Genomic DNA, 11,374 nt, shown 5'->3' on the forward strand with positions numbered 1-11,374 from the left:
ATAACTGTACTTGTGTTCTGTTCCTGTGATATGTTTGTATGGCCGGATCTTAGGGAGAGAATGTGGTGGAGGGAGGCTGGCTCCTCTAGGGTGAGTATTGAGCATGAGCAACCAAATACAAGCAAGTGAAGCAATTAAATGGCAATGTGTTGGCCGGATGCCATTTGGCTGCATGTAGATATATTTAACATCAGTTTCTGAAGCTGGAAGTTAGGATTGTGTTTGGAACATGGTCTCGAAGACTCACTTCACAATAGCGAGTTTGAAAAGAGTGAAGGGAGGGGTTTCTGATTAGTGATGAAAAGTCTTGCTGGTGAATCTCACTAGGTTGGAGAATCTAAGCCCAAACAATTTATGTACAGAGCCCTTGAATTTTGCATAAATCTTTCTAGAAGGAGGAGTTCAGAAGGGGTTCAGAAGGTAAGCTTTTGTGTGTGTGTGTTTCCTGTCTTTGGACCACCACAGGTCTCTTCACTGTAGGAAGAGTGAGTAGAAGCAAATTGCTGGCTCCCTTCCTGGCACCCTATTGTTAACCCCCAATGGCTTGGAAGCACAACATACCATTTTATGGGGATAGAATACTTTGGAATGTTGTAATGTCTTTTCCAAATGTGGAATATCAATTTTGAAGTTATGATAGTCCAAACTGATCCTGAGGTCACATGTGTAACTGATTGAAAGGACACCAGATGGGGTTCAGAAAATATTCCATTAGCCACATCTGTGACAGAGAGCTATACATCTCTCCTAACCACTTGTATTGCAGAAGATGGGAGTCAGGAGGATTAGGAAGTTAGTTTCTAATCATATTTACTGCCGTTTTCTCTCAAAATCTGGAATTTCCTAGCCTAACATATTGCTTGAAAAACCAAAAAGACTCTCTTCTCACTTCCCATTTTGGGGTGGTGGTGGGGTGAGGGGGGAGAACAGTCAAATGTGTGACCCGAAGCAGGTATTACATTACAGCTGATTTGTATACTATGTCACTATGCATAACAGTGAATATATTTTTCCCAGCCTATGGTTATTGAAGTTCAAAAACTAACTGCAGTATAGCCCAAGAAAGCCATTTTATGGGCAGCATTTTTTAAAAATAATATGACCATACATTTTTTTAAATTTCTTTTTGCTATTATATTCTTTTTGTTTTTTTTTTTAAGTAGGCTCGACGCCCACTATGGGGCTGGAACTCAGGACCCTGAGATCAAGAGTCCTGTGCTCTACTGACTGAGCCAGCCAGGCACCCCCTTAGGTAGCATTTTTATTTTTATTTATTTATTTATTTATTTATTTATTTATTTATGTATCTATTTTTAAAGCATATACTCAAGTAATTTCACACACTGTTTACAGATCAAAGTTCTATTAGGGTAAGAACAGACATCAAAACAAGTTAATTTGAGATCTACACCTTTCTAAGTTTCATGCATATTATTTAATTGACACATACCATAATGCTCTATGTTATAAGGCATTGTGAAAAACACAGAGAATATGAGATTGTCCTGGCTCAAATAGATCACTGAATGTTCTGTATTCTCTTGACCTAGATGAACTTCCTCTTACATTAACTATTTGGAATTCTGTGTTCTGTATTCTCTTGACCTAGATGAACTTCCTCTTATATTAACTATTTGGAATTCTGTCAAGAGTTGGACTACTACATGGTTCTATTATCCTCAATTTATTATTTTGATTAATATATAAAATTTTTAAATTAAAAAAACCTGGATAATTCATTACAAGTGCATGAAGTAGGTCTACTAAGTCAATATTTGTAGTCTCTATTGGGGTTTTATAGTTGTTAGTTTACCTGGAGAATAGTCCTCAGAAAACTAATTTAAATTTCTTAAAAAAATTCTGCTACACCTAAAAAGGAAAACAAACAATAACATTTCACAAGCACTACTCTAGACACTTATCTCAAAAGAAAATGTGGGCCTCTGTGCCTTTCAAGTGATATAATGGAAAACCAGAGAAAATGTGATGTACATATTTATTTGGGTAGCTCTTTACAAATGTTTTATGGACTATGGATAATTGGCAAGAATACTTGTTTTAAAGAAGTGGTGTATTAGAAAACCTGAAGTAAAGATGATCCTCAATTTAAAAAAAACCTGCTAATTATGGTAAAGCAATTTCAAAGTGTATTATAATTTTTCCCAACATTTCTTAACACTAGTATAATCTAAAATCATTTTTGTGTCTTTGAGAAAATAAAGAAGTATTTGTAAATTTCAATTGTTTGTATAAAATTAGTGAATTTTTAAGATTAAAGGATAACATAAACAAAGCAATATACCAGTATTCAGAGTATCTGGATAATAAAATGACATTGATTACTTCTGGATCAATCTGAAAGATTTTTCCAAACACACTTTTTTCTGTAGAGTAGTATCTTTCTCTCTCTCTCCACTAATACATCTACAAATTTATAAAATTAGTCTTTGAACAGATTACTTTTAAAATAACTAAGTTTAATAGGGTGCCTGGGTGGCTCAGTTGGTTAAACGACTGCCTTCGGCTCAGGTCATGATCCTGGAGTCCCGGGATCGAGTCCCGCATAGGGCTCCCTGCTCAGCAGGGAGTCTGCTTCTCCCTCTGACCCTCCCCACTCTCATGTGCTCTCTCTCATTCTCTCTCTCTCAAATAAATAAAATCTTTAAAAAAAAATTTTTAAATAACTAAGTTTAATAAACCCATGAGAAATTTGAAGAGCAGACATGTGTTATTGTCTCTTTAGTAAAAAATATTAATGTGGGATTTACATTTTACAAATCGATTGCACATATGAGATTTAACTTCCTTCACATGACCAATAAAGTCAGTGTTTTATTATCATTTTTCAGGTAAGAAAATGGGTTAACAGCATAGATTTTTCTTTTCCTAAAGCAATTGCAGAACAGGTCAAACAGCAAACAAATGACAGAACTTTAATCCAAAACTGAATTAATGCGAATCCAAATACCACTTACTCCTAAAGTTCTTTTTCTCTTTAAAGTTTGCATTTAATAAGAAACCAAACTTTTATCATCTCATGTATAGTCCTATTAGCATAAGATGGTGATGGCAGTAAAATATGGCTCTAGCGTTGTTTCATGAGCTAATGTTTTGGGAAATTAATGGCATAAACACATTTTTTCTTTATTTTATTAATGCTCTTTCTAGAGATAAATTATAAGCTATACATGTGACTTAATTTGTGAATAAGCAGAGTGAATTATCCATTTTGTTATATTTTGGACTTCCCTTTGACACAAAATAAAATACTTATCTGTCATTTTAGTTACATTTATTCATAATGCACATATTTTTCTTGTTGAAAGAGGAATCTAAATTGCAATTCCAGGAGCTATGGACTTGAATTTATTCACTCAACAAATGAGCTTTCTTCCAGCCACCAGAGACAGTGGGAATACAAATAGTCTCTGCCCTCAAGAATCTTAGAGTCTAGTGGAGAGAGACTTAGAAAAAAAAATGTATGTTGCGGGATGGGATGATCTGCTATAAAGGAAAGAAGACAGGTCAGGACAATGAGGGGGATGGGAGACACGGTGTTCGGTATGGAAAGTCTGTGATACTACAGCACTGTGGATGAGATGTACGGAAAGTGAGGTGTGAGACCAGTGGTTATCTAGGAGTGCATTCTGCTCAGAGTAAACACCACATGTAAAGTCCCTGAAATAGTATCATTATTGGTATCCAAAATGGGAACATCCTGGAGTTCAGTACTCTCAGAAGACAGTGAGAAAACTGGAGTGGTATTGCATTAGATCAGAGAAGTTGTTGGAGACCAGACTTGCCAGGTCTTTTCCAGGATATTTTCCTTAATATTTCTGTAATATTTAAGAGCGATGGCTGAATAATGCCTCCCCCCAAAGTATCAAGGCCCTAATTCCTAGAACCTATGGATGCCCGGTTGTCTATGCTTATTCCCAACTCGACCACTGTTAGAGTTGTGAACATGGGCAAGTTCTTTAACTTCTCGTTGCTCTCATTTATAAAATGTACGTAATAAAATTACCCGAGTCATATAATTGTAAGAGTAATCTGGAAAAATGTGTGCATACAGTAAGGCATGATCAATGTTAGCTCTTGTTACATGGCCACTATTATCCAATCAATATTTATTTTCCAAGTACCTGTATGTGAAGTTTTGCTGATGATATGGTGAGGGTTACAATTATTTAAGACAGTGCTTTTCCATTTACAACTGTACACAGGACTCTTGTTAGTAGAAATGAAAAATACAAATCATTGCCTAACAAAGCTGTCAATAACAAATGCCAAATAACAAAATTCATTAAGATGGAGAACTTGACCTTGAAGAATGGTCAGGTCTCAGATATGTGGAAAATGGAGAAAGAATTCTGGGTAGAAAGAACGTAATGAACAATGGCTTGGAAGCACAACATACCATTTTATGGGAATAGAATACTTTGGAATGTTGTAATTTCTTTTCCAAATGTGGAATATCAATTTTGAAGTTATGATAGTCCAAACTGATCCTGAGGTCGCATGTGTAACTGATTGAAAGGACACCAGATGGGGTTCAGAAAATATTCCATTAGCCACATCTGTGACCCTGAAAAAGTACCTCCATGCTATATCTTCAAGTTATTGTGAGAAGCTGAAAAAAGAAAATAACAAAATAATTTATTTTGCTTTAGTTTTCTGACCTATAAATAAAGGGAATTTAAATGGCCCACCTTCTGATCAAAATTTCTATCATCCCCGACAAGCAACGTCTTTCCTTTTATTCATTCATTCATTCATCCATTTCTTTTGTCTTTCAACCACTTAATGATCAGGTGAGAGTTCAAACGCAGTCCCCCACTACCACAAATTACACAGTCAAGTTTCCCACATTTGGGGAAATTTCAGGGGTCAGCACATCTGGAATGAATGGATAAGCCTCACCCCGGGAAAACTACCTTCATGATCATGGTATCTCCCCTGACAGTAAGTTCCCTTCTTTTTTTAATTTTTCTGATAATATTCTATTATCCCCCAAATATATTTAAGAAAGATATATTTCATATAAAGATACTAAAGATCTAGTTATGTCAAGGTATATCTTCTATATATAAAGAGAGATTTATATATAAATATTTGTACACAGTTATAGTTAAATAAAGCTATATATACATATATGCATATACATACATATACATATAGACACACACACACACACACACAACCCCATTTAAACTCTCAATAGTTGTTTTTGTTGAAATTGCCAAGCTGATTACAAAATTGTAGGGAAATGAGGCAATAATCTAGAATTTGCTAAAATTACCTAAAAATAAAGACAATAGAGTCCTCACACTAGCTGATTTCACAATTTACTATAAAATTACAGTATTCAAGATAATATGTCATTGGCATAATGACAGACAAATAGTTCACTGAAAGAGAATAGAGTGTCCAGAAATAGATTCACACATGTATGTAAGTACTAAGGAAATGGAATGAGAGAAATAAAAGATTTTTCAACAAGTTATATTGGAACAAGTAGATAATTATATGGGGAAAATCCCACTCTTATGTAGAAACATACATGAAAATCAATTCGAGATATTTCATAGACCTAGAGAGAAAAATTTAATCTATAAAGTATCTAGAAATAAAAGAATAACAGGAGAATAGTTAATCTGCCTTACGATAGGAAAAGATGACTTACAGAGGATGCAAAAGGAACTAATCTTAAAAAAAAAAATCAGCCTTCTTCAAAATGGAAAACTTCTGCTCATTGAAAAATCACCTTAAGAAAATGAAAAGAAAGTTACATATGAAACAAAGTATTTGTGGTACATGTGTTGTGCTTTCTATTGAGAAAACACAAGGAAATCTTATAGTTAAAAAATAAAAATATAAGAAGTTTAACTCTAAAAAATAAGCAAAACATAAATTTGGGCACAAAGTTTACCAAGGGAGACATGACTGTCAAGTAAGAAAATAAATGGTAGTCAATATATTTATTCATCAGGGAAGTAAAAATTAAAACTATAATGAGATACCACTCTACACCCTCTAGAATTTTAAAGATTAAATATGTAAGACAATTTTAAAGAGTGAAATAATCAAGTATTAGGAAAGATGTAGAACAAATGGGATGTTCATATAATTCTGGAAAGAATGTGAATTCATACAAAACTCTGGAAAACCCTTTGGAATTTTCTTACAAAGTTAAACATATACTCTATGGCCCAGCGACTCCACTCCTATGTATTTACTGAACAGATATCATAATTTAAGTCCAAAACAGACTGCTTATGTATATTCATAGCAACTCCACTGAAACTGCCAAAATCCAGAAATAACTCAAACTCCCATCTTTAGGACAAGTGATAAACAAACTGTAGTATATTTGTACAGTGAACACTAATTAACAATAAAAAATAAATCCCTGATTCATCATATGGCAATAAAGATTCTCAAAAACTATTCTCAATTATGTTAATTGGAGAATCCAACCACAGAACAGTACATACAGTGTCATTTCTTTCATATGACCTCAAAATAAGCAAAACTAATCTCTGGTGATATAAATTTAAAAAGTGATTAACCAGTGTGGGCCAAGCACAAGTGAACATTTTGGGTGGATGGAAATGTACTATGTCTTGGTAGGGATGTGGGTTAGATAGGTGTACACATATGTCAAAAATCTTTGAATTGTGTCTGTCCAGTTCTCTCTTTGTAATTTTACCTCAAAAAAGGTCTGTAAAAAATAACTTCCTATATTGAAAGGTCAGTAACAAAAAAAAAAAAAAAAAAAAGAAAGGCCAGTAACAGCCAGTAATTCTTTACTTTTTTTCATTTTTTAATGACCTGTTTGCTAAGTTTTTGCTAACCTATTAGCTTTTCTTGACTAGAGATGGATAGTTATATTTTTATGTAATTCTATACAGTTACTGTGAACATGTTTTTAGTTTTTACTGGGAATGCAAATAATTCTAAATTTATAACAAAAATGAAATAATAAATCTTTCCCTAATTGCAATCAACTTGTTTCATCTAAGCATAGATATCTGAGATGCATCATAAAGTCAAATAATTCTAAAGAAAATGTGCTTTGAAACAGGAGTACCTTTATATTAAAAAACTGAAAACTATTTCCTACTTCAATATGATTTTCTAGAATATATGGGAATATTTAAGCAGAAGGCAATTATTTATCACATATAATGCCTTCTGAAGATCTGAACATCCCAGGCTACATAGTCACATTTAGCTTATTTTCTGACTATTTAAATAATATGATCACTGCTTCTCATTTTTCTTTAATGTAGTAACATTTTAGTCATAAAATCATAAACGGTTGCAAAATTGTAGGGAAATGAGGAAATAATCTAGAATTGCAAAAACTACCTAGAAAATAAGGGGCGCCTGGGTGGCTCAGTCGTTGGGCGTCTGCCTTAGGCTCAGGTCATGATCCCAGGGTCCTGGGATCGAGCCCGCATCGGGCTCCCTGCTCCGCGGGAAGCCTGCTTCTCCCTCTCCCATTCCTCCTGCTCGTATTCCCTCCTTCGCTGTGTCTCCCTCTGTCAAATAAATAAATAAAATCTTAAAAAAAAAAAAAAACTACCTAGAAAATAAGACAATAGTTGGAGTACTCACACTAGCCGATTTCACCGGCCTATCCTAATACATGCGTTTCAACTATTGAATATGAAAATTCGGGGGTACCTGGGTGGCTCAGTAGGTTAAAGTTCTGCCTTGGGCTCAGGTCATGATCCCAGGGTCCTGAGATGGAATCCTGTGTCAGGCTTCCTGCTCAGCAGGAAGTCAGCTTCTCCCTGTCCCTCTGCCCCTCCCAGCTGCTTGTGCTCTCTCTAGCATGCTCTCTCTCTCTCAAATAAATAAAACCTTAAAAAAAAAAAAAAAAAGAATAGGAAGATTTGTGTACATCCAAATTAAAAAATGTCTGTGCATACACATATATACTCATATATAAATATACACATCTATCACACCACACACATGTCTATATTTGTATGGTAATATATATGTGAAGGGTATGTGGCTTACCCTTACATGGTTGATATTGGTGATAAGTACCAGACATGGAAAGACTGTCTGACATTATACTGCTATTTATTATTTCCAGAGAGAGAAGCCCCAAATCTCCCTGGAGCAAATTTTCTTTCTTTTTGACAGAAATCAGTTGAGTGACAGTTCTTAGTTATGGAAATACAAGTCTCCTAAGCATCTGCTTTCTGGCATCACCTTTAGTGTTTGGAGAAAGGCTGATCCTCCTGAAGAAACCTATATTTGCAGAAGACAGCACAGGAGATTTATATAATGTACTTAGATTTATAAGACCAGCATTCAGCAGGGATGCTGTAGCAATGATGACAGGATAGCACTAATAGACTGCTCCAAATCTTATTCTCTATCTTTTGTTAGGGAGCTGCAATGCCCTTCGATGAACTTTGGCCCAGGCATTCTCCTAAACTCTCAATTCGTATCTCAAACTATCTAAAGAATGTCTAATAAATATCTCGCTCAATATATCCTAAATTGAATTCTTGACCTTCCTTCTACACATATTTTACTTACTGCCTTCCTGATCTCTGTTGTTGCCAATCTCATCCCTCCAGTTGCTTAGATTTTGCTTATGTTAAAGTCCCAGGAGTCAATTTTGAATCTTTTTCTTTCAAACTCACCAACTAATCTATCAGAAAATCCCATTGTCCATCCTCAGAGTATGTCTAGAATCAGGCCACTTGTAACCACCCGCACTGTTCCAACTCTGGTTGAAGATCATCAAATTCTCTTGTCTGAATTATCTCTGGATATAAGTACAGTCTAACCTCAAGGAACAGCCATTGACCTTTCAAAAGTTAAGGTAGAGTAAATAACATGGCTGTTCAAAAACTTTCCATGATTCCCTATTTAACTCAGAGTAACAATCAAATGCCTCACAGAGGCATAGGCCTCTTTACCTAACATGACCCGGCTGACTTCTCTGACTACAACACTCAACACTCTCTCTTGCTCATTACGCTCAGAGACACTGACCCAAAAGGTCAGGTATATTCCTATCTTAGGGCACTTGTTCAAGCTCTTTCTAATCTCTGGACTGCTCTACATCAGATAGCTTCTTGCTAAGCATGTCATCTTCCTCAAGTTTGGGATGAGATGCCATCTTCTCTTTAGCTTCTACTCATCACTTTATTTAATCCTGCAGTGTGCTACTTTGTGCAACACCTTCTCACATGCACACAATTCCAATCCCCCTAACCCTGTTGCACTTTTATTTTTTTTCATGTACCACCTAATACCTTCTAACATATTATATTTAATTTACTTATTATGTCAATTGTATTTTAAATTAAATAAATTTGGCATATAACACTGTCTAAATTTAACTTGTATGTGTTACTTTGAAACATTTAAATGATCATCCATTTAAATTTTACAACCTGGTTTTTATTTTTGTTTGTTTTTTTTTTAAGATTTTATTTATTCATCTTGAGAGAGAGAGAGAGACAGAGCACAAGCAGAGGGAGAGGGAGAAGCAGACTCTCCGCTGAGCAGGGAGTCTGATGCGGGGTTCGATCCCAGGACCCCAAGATCATGACCTGAGCCAAAGGCAGACGCTGAATCATCTGAGCCACCCGTGCACCCCTGCAACATGGTTTTTGTAACTTGACGTTTTTAGTTGTATATATGTGATATCATACAGTGTTTGTCTTTCTCTGACTTATCTCACTTAGCATATTGTCACAAAAAGCAGAATATCATCCTGTCTCATGGCTGAATAATATCCTATTTATCTATTAATGGGCATTAAGGCTGTTTCTCTATCTTAACTATTGTGAAAAATGAAGAAAAAAAAAGTGGGAGTGTATATACCTTTTCAAAATCCTGTTTTCATTTCCTTTGGTATAAACCCAGAAATGGAATTACTGGACCATATGGTAAATCTATTTTTTAAAAATATTTTGACAAAATTTCCATATTGTTTTCCATAGTGGTTGGACCAATTCACATTTTCAGCAAGAGTATATAAGGGTTTCCTTTTCACCACATCCTCATCGACAGCTATTGATTCTCATCTTTTCAATGATAGTCATTATAACGGGTGGGAAGTAATATCTCATTGTGATTTTGATTTGTATTTCCCTAATGATTGGTGATGTTGAAGTTGAACATCTTTTCATGTGCCTGTTGGCCAAATGTCATCTGGGCAGAAGTTTGTGTTACTCCCTAATGCATCCCCAAAACCCTGCACATTACCTAATGCAGTAGGCACTAAACAAATACTTGTTGAATACATGAATACATTGGAAAGCTGCCGAAATTCTTTGGCAATTTGAAAGAATATACTGAGATATATACCAGAATTCCTGACAATAAGGCTATGTAAATATTACATTTTAAAAAGATGGGACCCCTGGGTGACTCAGTCGGTTAAGTGTCTGCCTTCGGCTCAGGTCATGATCCCAGGGTCCCGGGATCGAGTTCCACATCGGGCTTCTTGCTCAGCGGGGAACATGCTTTTCCCTCTGCCTGCTGCTCCCCCTGCTTTTGCTCTCTCTCTGACCAATAAATAAAAATTAATTAATTAATTAATTAATTAATATTACATTTAAAATAAATTTAGTGACTATGATCTTATTTCAAAGCTAGTGAAGAGGGGCATTTATATCATCTATACTTAAACTACAATGATTATTCTGCATGTGAACATTTGTAACTAAGAGACTAACAATCACTTTGTGCATTTGGACTGATTACTATAGGCACCATTTGAATATGTTGTCCGACCTGTGGCTTTCCTGTAACTTATCCTTTACTCCAGTTCTAAATCTTGTATTAGGTTGACAGAATCCAAGCAACTAAAATGCACTTTCAAAAATTAGTTAATGCGGGGCGCCTGGGTGGCTCAGTTGGTTAAGCGACTGCCTTCGGCTCAGGTCATGATCCCGGAGTCCTGGGATCGAGTCCCACATCGGGCTCCCGGCTCGGCGGAGGGCCTGCTTCTCCCTCTGACCCTATCCCCTCTCATGCTGTTTCTCTCTCTCTCTCTCTCAAGTAAATAAATAAATAAAATCTTAAAAAAAAAAAAAAATTAGTTAATGCATCAATAGCTTGCAGATAGACAAATATCAGGGCTTCTAAATGAGTAAGAAAGTATACCATAAATTTTACAAATCAGTGAGTTTTCTATTTTTTTTTTCTATTTTTCTTTGAAATCTTTCTTTGGCATTTCTTGGGACCATAAAGAGAAAACATAAACATTTAAAGTTGAGGCTGTAACACATGCCATTTATAAGTACAATGTGGGTTAATTAATTATTCAAATAATTTTTGAGCATTGACTAGTTGGAAAACACTAGTTAATTCTAAGGTGGGAAAAATAAAT

General features: G+C 35.2%; 1 non-coding gene across 1 annotated transcript; it reads right to left on the minus strand.

The window, feature by feature from the left end:
* Positions 1-4,808: 4,808 nt before the first annotated feature.
* LOC123324253 lies at positions 4,809-4,970 on the minus strand. The gene has a single exon (XR_006539732.1). It is a non-coding gene; the product is annotated as a U1 spliceosomal RNA (small nuclear RNA).
* Between the last annotated feature and the right edge of the window lie 6,404 nt (positions 4,971-11,374).

This window comes from Neomonachus schauinslandi, chromosome 2 (assembly GCF_002201575.2).
Source record: "Neomonachus schauinslandi chromosome 2, ASM220157v2, whole genome shotgun sequence".
Classification (NCBI taxonomy): domain Eukaryota; kingdom Metazoa; phylum Chordata; class Mammalia; order Carnivora; family Phocidae; genus Neomonachus; species Neomonachus schauinslandi.